Source organism: Neovison vison, chromosome 1, assembly GCF_020171115.1.
Source record: "Neovison vison isolate M4711 chromosome 1, ASM_NN_V1, whole genome shotgun sequence".
NCBI lineage: Eukaryota > Metazoa > Chordata > Mammalia > Carnivora > Mustelidae > Neogale > Neogale vison.
This window is the reverse complement of record NC_058091.1, coordinates 165,044,576-165,054,448: the sequence shown is the minus strand read 5'-3', so window position 1 is coordinate 165,054,448 and position 9,873 is coordinate 165,044,576. Positions and strand designations below refer to the sequence as shown.

General features: G+C 38.6%; 1 pseudogene; it reads right to left on the bottom strand.

Annotated features, from left to right (window-relative positions):
* Window positions 1-397: 397 nt before the first annotated feature.
* LOC122900697 lies at window positions 398-697 on the bottom strand (annotated as a pseudogene).
* Between the last annotated feature and the right edge of the window lie 9,176 nt (window positions 698-9,873).

Genomic DNA, 9,873 nt, shown 5'->3' with positions numbered 1-9,873 from the left:
ATAATGAATACTGTTTTTCTGAAAATAAATAAATTGGAAATAAAAGGAAACATCACATTTAATTTTTTTTTCATCACCTTTAATTTAAGGACAAAAAAAAAAAACAACAAAAACTCCAGAAATTGTCTGAGAAGACAACAGACCAAATATATTCCTAAAAAAAAAAAGGAGTTCTGCATGTTGGTGATCACATTTATTCAAACAGTTGGAAAAAAAATAAAAGTGCCCTTTAGATTAAGAATTCTTGTGTTATCAGCAAATTAAGTTCAGTAGTGGAGGAATCCTTGATCATGTCTTATATCAAAATTTGCACAGGTTTCTATTTTGAATGTCTTCTACATTTGAAGGGGCAGCCATACAAAGTCTTCTGTATTCCATACACAATAAATTTTTTGTTTCAACCAACTCTTAAAGGAGGAACAACTCATACACTACCATCTCCCCTGACAAAAAGCATCAGAATATTCTATTTTGTTGATTTATATATTTCTTTCATGTGTTTCCTCATCAGTTTCTATAGCAGTCACTGGTTCCTCCAAATCATATTTAAATGCTGACCATAGGCATGTAATCTGGTTTGAAGCTTTCTGTCATTTCTCATTTTCATGTAAATTCATTCATCCAGGCTGAACCTGATGAGACCCAGGGATGGTTCTGCAGTGTTAGTCCTTTGTTGCTGGTACATATCATCCCTCATATTTCAAACCCTATGTCCTTTCCCCTGGCGTTGAATTTGATAAGTTCTGCATAGATTTTGGTTGCTAACCCTTTATCGGAAATGTCACTTGCAAATATCTTCTCCCATTCTGTTAGCTGCCATTTAGTCTTGTTGACTGTGGAGAAGCTTTTTTTTTTTTAAATTTTTAAAGATTTTATTTATTTATTTGACAGAGATCACAAGAGGGAAGAGAAGCAGGCAGAGAGGGAGGAAGGGAAGCAGGCTCCCCACTGAGCAGAGATTCCCCACTTCAATCCCAGGACCCTGGGATCATGACCCGAGCTGAAGGCAGAGGCTTTAACCCCCTGAGCCACACAGGTGCCCCGAAACATTTTTATCTTGATGAAGCCTCAATAGTTCATTTTTGCTTTTCTTTCCCTTGCCTCTGGAGACGTGTCTAGTAAGAAGTTGCTCTGGTGAAGGTCAAAGAGGTTACTACCTGTCTTCCCCTCTGGGCTTTTGATGGATTCCTGTCACACACTGAGGTCTTTCACCCATTTGGGGTTTATCTTTGTGTACGGTATAAGGGAACAGTCCAGTCTTATTCTTCTACCTGTGGCTGTCCAATTTTCCCAGCACCATTTTTTTTCCAATTTATTTATTTTCAGAAAAACAGTATTCATTATTTTTCACCACACCCAGTGCTCCATGCAAGCTGTGCCCTCTATAATACCCACCACCTGGTACCCCAACCTCCCACCCCCCCGCCACTTCAAACCCCTCAGATTGTTTTTCAGAGTCCATAGTCTCTCATGGTTCACCTCCCCTTCCAATTTACCCAAAAGCACATACCCTCCCCAATGTCCATAACCCTACCCCCCTTCTCCCAACCCCCCTCCCCCCAGCCCAGCACCATTTATTGAAGAGGCTGTCTTTTTTTCCATTGCACATTCTTTCTGCTTTGTTGAAGATTAGTTGACTATAGAGTTGCTGGTCCATTTCTGGGTTCTCTATTCTCTTCCACTAACCTGTGTGTCCGTTTTTGTTTTAGTACCATGCTGGTGATTAGAACTTTGTAACACAGCATGAAATCAGGCATGTAATGCTTTGGTTTTCTTTTTCAACACTCCACTGGCTATTTGGGGTCTTCTTCTGGTTCCATACAAATGTGAGGGTTGTTTGTTAAAGCTCTCTGAAAATTGTCAATGGTATTTTGATAGGGATTGCATTGAATGTGTAGATTGCTCTGGGCAGCATAGACTTTTTCACAATGCTTATTCTTCCAATCCATGAGCATGGAATGTCTTTCCATTTCCTTGTGACTTCCTCAATTTCTTTCCTAAGTGTTCTGTAGTTTCTAGAGTATAGATCCTTTACATCTTTGGTTAGGTTTCTTTCTAGGTAGCTTATGGTTTTTGATGAAATTGTAAATGGGATGGATTCGTTAATTTTTTTTCCTTCAGTTACCTTGTTAGTGTATAGAAATGCAGTTTATTTCTGTGCATTGATTTTGTATACTGCCACATTGCTGAATTGCTATATAAGTTCTAGTAATTTTAAGGTGGAGTCTTTCGGATTTTCCACATAAATTATCGTCACCTGCTAAGAGAGAGAATTTAACTTCATCTTTGCCAATCTGAGTGCTTTTTATTTCTTTTTATTGTCTGGTTGCTGAGGCTAGGAATTGTAGTACTATGATGAACAAAAGTGGTGAGAGTGGGCATCCCTTTTCCTGACCTTAGCGGAAAAGCTCTCAGTTTTTCCCCATTGAGTATGATATTTGCTGTGGGCTTTTCATGGGTGGCTTTTACGATATTGAGGTCTGCTCCTTCCATCTATATATTTGATTTTTAATCAAGATAAGATGCTGTATTTTGTCAAGAGCTTTTTCTGTATCAATTGAGAATATCATATGGCCCTGTCTTTCCTTTAATTAATGTGCTCTATCACATTGATTGATTAGCAAATGTTGAACCACCCTTGCATCTCAGGTTTAAATCCCAACTGGTCATGGTGAATAATCCTTTTAATGTACTGTTAGATCCTATTGACTAGGATCTCGATGAGGGTTTTGGCATCCATATTCATCAAGGATATAGGTTTGTAATTCTCCTTTTGGATGGGGTCTTTGATTTTGAGATCAGGGTAATGCTGACCTCACAGAATGAGTTTGGAACTTTTCCTTCCATTTCTATTTTTTGGAACAGCTTCAATAGAATAGGTATGATTTCTTCTTTAAATGTTTGGTATAATCCCCCCAGGAAGGCATCTGTCCCTGGACTCTTGTTTTTTGGGATTTATTTTAATTTATTTTTTATTTTCAGCATAACAGTATTCATTATTTTTGCACCACACCCAGTGCTCCATGCAATCCGTGCCCTCTATAATACCCACCACCTTGTACCCTGACCTCCCACCCCCTACACCTTCAAAACCCTCAGATTTTTTTTCAGAGTCCATAGTCTCTCATGGTTCACCTCCCCTTCCAATTTCCCCCAACTCCCTTCTCCTCTCTATCTCCCCATGTCCTCCATGCTATTTGATATGCTCCACAAATAAGTGAAACCATATGATAATTGACTCTCTCTGCTTGACTGATTTCACTCAGCATAATCTATTCTAGTCCCATCCATTTTGCTACAAAAGTTGGGTATGCATCCTTTCTGATGGAGGCATAATTTTTAAAAGATTTTATTTGTTTATTTGACAGAGAGAGAGAGAGAGAGAGAGCAGGAACACAAGTAGGGGAAGTGGGAGAGGGAGAAGCAGACTTCCCACTGAACAGGGAGACCGATTCGGGCTCAATCCCAGGACCTTGGGATCATGGCCTGAGCCAAAGGCAGATGCTTAATCATCTGATCCACCCAGCCGCCCCTTTTGGGAGGTTTTTGATGACTGTTTCAATTTCCTTGCTGCTATTGGTTTGTTCAGATTGCCTATTTCTTCTTGTTTGAGTCTTGGTAGTTGATAAGTTTCCAGAAATGCATCCATGTCTTCCAGATTGCTTAATTTATTGCCATATAGCTGCTGGCAATGATTTCTAACAGTTGTCTCTGTGTCCTTGGTGTTGGTCATGATCTCTCCTTTTATTCATGATTCTGTTAATTTGGTTCTTATTCTTTTCTTTTGGATAAGTCTGGCCAGAGGTTTATTGATGTTACTAATGCTTTCAAAGAACCAGCTCAAAATGAGTCTTTTGTAGACAGCATATGGATTGGTCCTGCTTTTTTGATCCAATTTGATACCCCATGTCTTTTGGAAGGCAGCTATGCTCACCACTATACCACCAACGCACCCCATGTCTTTTGATGGGAACATTCAACCCATTTACATTTAGAGTAACTATTGAAAGATATGCATTCAGTGCCATTGTATTGCCTGTAAAGTCCCTATTTCTGTAGATTGTCTCTGGTACTTCTGGTCTATATTTCTCTTGGGGTTTCTCTTCACTTACAGAATCCCCCTTAATATTTCTTACAGGGTTGTCTTGTCCCATATTCTTCCAGTTTATGCCTGTCCTGGAAGGTCTTTATCTCTCCATTCATTCTGAATGACGGCCTTGCTGGATAATGTATTCTTGGCTGCATGTTCTTCTCATTTACTACCTTGAATATGCCTTGGCAGCCCTTTTCTGGTTTGCCAGGTTTCTGGAGATAGGTCTGATACTATTCTATGTTCTTCCCTCCATACATTAGGAACCTCCTCTCCCTAGCTGCTCTCAGGATAGTTTCTTTGGCTGTAAGATTTGCAAGCCTCACTATTATATGTTGGGGTATTGACCTATTTTTATTGATTTGGGGAGGGTTTCTCTCTGCCTCTTGGACATTAATGCTTATTTCATTTCCCAGATTAGGGAAGTTCTCAGCTATGATTTTCTAAAATATACCTTCTAGTCCTCTCTTTCTCTCCATCCCCCTCAGGGATCCCAATTATTCTGACACTGGAACATTTCATGACATCATTAATCTCTCCAAGACTTTTTATGGGCTTTTAATTTTTTTAAAGGTTTTATTTATTTATTTGACACAGAGAGATCACAAGTAGGCAGAGAGGCAGGTGGGGGTGGGGAGAAGCAGGCTCCCCACTGAGCAGAGAGCCTGATGCGGGGCTCGATCCCAGGACCCTGAGACCATGACCTGAGCCGAAGGCAGAGGCTTAACCCATTGAGCCACCCAGGTGCCCCTTTTTATGGGCTTTTAGTTGACTATCTCTATTTTCCTCAAGTTCCTTCCTTTCCATCAGCTTATCCTGTAGGTCAGTTATTCTCTCTTCTGCTTCTTTGACTCTAGCTGTTTGCCTATCCTGTTTAGACTGAATCTCATCCATAGTATTTTTAAGAATGGCCTGACTAGATCTTATTTTTGTACTTAGAGATTCTATTTTGTCATTTATGCTTTTTTCATGCCTAACTGTTAACTTTGATTGCTATCCTGAATGCTCTTTCTGACATCTTACTTATATTCATATCGATGATCTCTGTGGCAGAGAACACTGCCTCTGGTTCTTTTCTCTTTTATTTTCTTCTTTCTTTCTTTCTTTCTTTCTTTCTTTCTTTCTTTCTTTCTGTGTGTGAGTTCCTCCTTCTAATAATTCTACCCAGAGAACGATGGGTGGGCAAGTGAACAGAGTCCAAAATATCAATAGGACCCAAGCAATATGCACCCTAGAAAAACCTGGAGTGGTCAGAAGCCACCACAGAAAAATAAACAAAGCCAAAAGGAAACACAAGGATAAAATTGAAAAAAAAAATAAGGGAGGGGAAGGGAGATTATAATCTCACAGTGTGGAGAAAATATGGTGATCCACTTATTCCTGTGTGAGTTTTGGTCTGTGTGTTAGAAGACAATACATTGCAAGGAAAGTAAAACTTCATATATGTGTATGTGACATGTATACACACACATATATATGTGTGTATACATATATATGCACATATACATGTTTATATGTGTATACACACATGTGTATATATTTACACACATGTATGTATGTATACACATATACATGTGTGCATGCATATGTATGTGTGTATATACATATATAATACATATATGTATACATATCACTCACATATATGAAGTTTTACTTATGTATATATACACTTATACATAATACATATACCTATGTATATGTATATATGTATACACATATAAAGCGTATATATGTATATATACATGTGTATACATATATGTATGTGTATATATACATATAAATATATAAAGCATTCATATATATGCTTTATATATATAAAACTTTATATACATATTTATATACATATTATGTATATAACTTTATATATGTGTGTATGTGTAAAATTGAATAAAGTAAAAAAAGTAAAATGACACATATATCTATAAAATGTAGATGTGAAAAAATACAAGTTAAAAAGCAACTATGAAATATAAGTTGGTATAATAGGCATCTAGTCAAAATAGGAAAAAGGAAAAAAGAGAAAAGAGAAAAAGTATAAGAAAGAAAAAAGAAGAGTTTTATCTGAAAAATAAGTGAGTTATGTGGCAACACCTGGAGCTCAATATACTATTCTACCCTGATGCTGGAATTTTGCAGTCTTGTGGAATCCATACACTTGTCATCGTCTGTTCTTCCAGAATATTTTCTGGGGGAGGACCCCACCACACTATTTCTCAGGTATCCCTGCCTGGGCAGAGTTGTCCCACCCCCTGTCATGGAGATGGGTTCAGTGTAACTTTTGTTTCCACACTTCTTTAGAGGATCAGAGCAAAAATGTCTGTGCCCAAACCTCTGGCCCAGAGCAGTCTACCCTGGCATTGGAATTTTACAGTCTTGTGGGATCCATAGGCTCGCATTCCACCTGTTCTTCCAGCCCATCTTTTAGGGGAGGGGCCTGTTGCACTGTTTCTTACCTCTCCCTGCCAGGGTGGAGTTGCGCCAGGGGGATGGACTCATTTCAAATTGGTCAGGGGGATGGGCTTAGTGCAAACTGTCCTCTGTGTGGCTTTTGTTCCCTGGAGGCTTTCTGCACCTCTTCAGAGGATCAGAGCAAAAATGGACGTGCCTGCCAGGCCTGGGTGGCTCAGTGGGTTAAGCCTCTGCCTTCAGCTCAGGTCATGATCTCAGGGTCTTAGGATCGAGCCTTGCATCCGGCTCTCTGCTAAGCAGGGAACCTCCCTCCCCTGCCTCACTCTTCCTGCCTCTCTGCCTACTTGTGATCTCTGTCTCTCTGTCAAATAAATAAATAAAATCTTAAAAAAAATGGCCGTTGCCCAAACCTCTGGCCCAGAGCAACAAGATCGCAGTCTTTCTGGACAAATAGTCTCCACTTCTGTATGCATTGCTGAAAACAACAGCCTCCCATGGTGTGTACCCACTGTAGCTCTCTCAGAGGTAGTCCCAGGGACCCAGGAGTGCCACTGCCCTTTGTAATTCCAAAACTGTAAGTGGCTGAGGGCTCCCACCACAACCACAGCTCCTGGATTGTGTTTGGGTGTCACCCTAACGTCCTTTCCAGGATGCTATTGCCTGAAATCTTTTCCCCAGTCATGGGGACAGCTGTTTCCCCCTCCCAGGGGATGGTAAAATGCCCCCAGGTTCCAGTCCTCAGGATGCTCAGGAAAAGAGTGATTACCAGCTGGCCTGGATCATGGTTTATGGCAACCCAAGCTGAGAGTCTTCCCGTGGCTCACGGACAATATCCTGCTTCCCTGCTCCACTGTTCAGGCACTCTACAGGTTCTGGCATGCCCATTCACTCTGTGACTCCTTGGATTGCCAGACCACAGTACCTCACCTAGAATTCTGCCTTTTCATTTCCAGAGCCCCTTTAGAGGGCTGCTTCTCAGTTGAGCAGATTACTAAGGGTTCCAAATTTTTGCTCCAGTGCTACATCACTTTCCAGGAGCCAGCTTATAGAGGCTTTCTCCACGTTCTGTTTATCTTCCAATATCTCTCCTCAGATTCATGACTCTGCATGTCCTACTTTGCAAAAAGCAGTCACTTTTCTTCTTGTAGAGATCCATACACATAAAATATCTCAGGCTGATTTTGTGGGTGTTCCAAATGGTTTGAGAGATAACCTGCTAAATTCAGGGGACCCGCTGAAACGGGATCCCCTACTCCTCTGTCATCTGGCCTCCCTCTGCCAATGAATTCTTGAACCATTGGAGGTACACTGGGCAATCTGACATGGCGTACTATTCATTTGAAGGTAGGGTTATTGGTTGTTTTTGTTGACATGTACTGACTCATGAACGTGTACTGACATGTACAACTCACCAGGAAGGTTACATAAGAAAATGATCATTCACATAGAAAAGTTGGGCATCCAGGTGTCCTCCATATATTGTTATCCAGCAATCAGGTAATTTCAGTTTTCCCTGTGGTTGTCTCCTTCCTACAAATCCCAAAGCTAGGACTGTCCTGCTTCTACAGCTGATATGACACTAATGGGCATTGGGGAGATGAGTTGAGGACATCCCTTCCCTACAATTACTTATAGTCTCATTTTACACAAGCAAACTCACTCTAAAGTCTCACTTGGGTAAGTGACCATTTCTCAGTTTTAATAACAGAGAATGCTCAAGAGTTAGATAGGAGTTTTTGTTGAAGTGTTAGAATTCCTTTCTCATATTTTCAGTCTTCTATCTTACTGAATTATAACTACCATTAGTCCTTTCCATATTAAAGGTAAGTTTATTTAATGTTTTCAGGATACAGATTTGTAGATTTATGGAATATTTGTGATGTTCTATTTGAATTTGAATGCTTTTTACTTTTCCTCACATTCCCTGCCTGTGCTTTCCCCCAGAATTACTGAGAATATAGTGCCTTTAAAGAATGGTATCTTTGTCAATAAGCATTGTGTTTTAAGGCAGTCAGAGAAAGACAAGTTGCTGCTTTTCAGTTCATTCAGTGGTATCTAATAGTTAACATACTTATTCTTTAGGCATCTGTACATTTTACGAAATATTTTTGTGCAACTGATCTATGTAAAAAGTTATTTTTTCCTTCTTGAAATTGCCAGCTCTGTTTCTCATGGCATCCCTATTGCCACTGAACCAACCAACTTACCTGCGCTTTGTCACTTGTAATTCTCATAACGACTTTGTGCTTTCAATGACTAATCATAGGTTTTACAGTGTTTTTATAGAATATGGTAAAATTAATGAAGAATATAATATTATCGAGTGACACAATAATAAAACAGAAATGAAGATTTGATTTTCCCATATAGATTATGCATTTTATTTATTTTTATAATATAAATATTATATATTATATATGTGTGTGGCAGTCTGCAAACAACTGAATATATTATATAACTTACTAAAATACAACTCTAAATGAAAGATTTTTTCTAAAGATGAGGAAATACATTTTATCAAACTATATTTTCTCCAATAAAATATACAATAAAGTATAGTTTAATGAGAAATATTACTTGAGTTCTTGTGAATGACTTTCCTTTTATTATACCTCATTATTTTGGACATTTCAGGCCAGTCCAAAGAATTTGTGATGAGTGTTTCATCCCAGGTTTATTTATTGGTGATATTTATCCACCTTTATCTATGATTATGTATATAATTTGGGTTTAAAATATTGAGAATAACTTCAGGTGAGGCTATAATGAGAAGAAACTTCAACAGCATTATTTGTCTTCTGGGACTGCTCATGGGCTTTACCCTCGACCCCAGGAAAAACTAACTGTCTTGTCTCAGAGCGAGTGCTGAGAATGTTTTCCAAATCCTATTATTTTTCCATGGTAAGGTTGCCAGATTTACTGAATAGAAACACATGACGCAGAGCAGTTTGAAATTCAGAAAGACAACAATGACTTTTTTGTACCACTATGCAATATTTGCTTACTTCCATGTAATATGTGTATGCAATATTTAGGACATACATACACTAAAATAATTTGTCATTATTTGCCTGATAATCAAATTTAACCAAGTGTATTACATTTTATTGCTCAGCTTGATTCTATGAGAAACATGGTGCTTTCCTGTACAGGCTCAATACCCTCAAGACTGTCATTGGAAATTTTTTTTTATATATCCAGCAGGAATACACTTTTTCAGTAAGTGATGGCAATTTACAGAGCAGGCATGAATTTGAGGTGGCCAGCAATATATCTCATGAACTGATAAAATAATAAAAATTTTAAAATTTTTTAAATATTAAAATTTTTTATCTATGTCATTTTATTTAATATATTTTATTATCTCTTTTTGG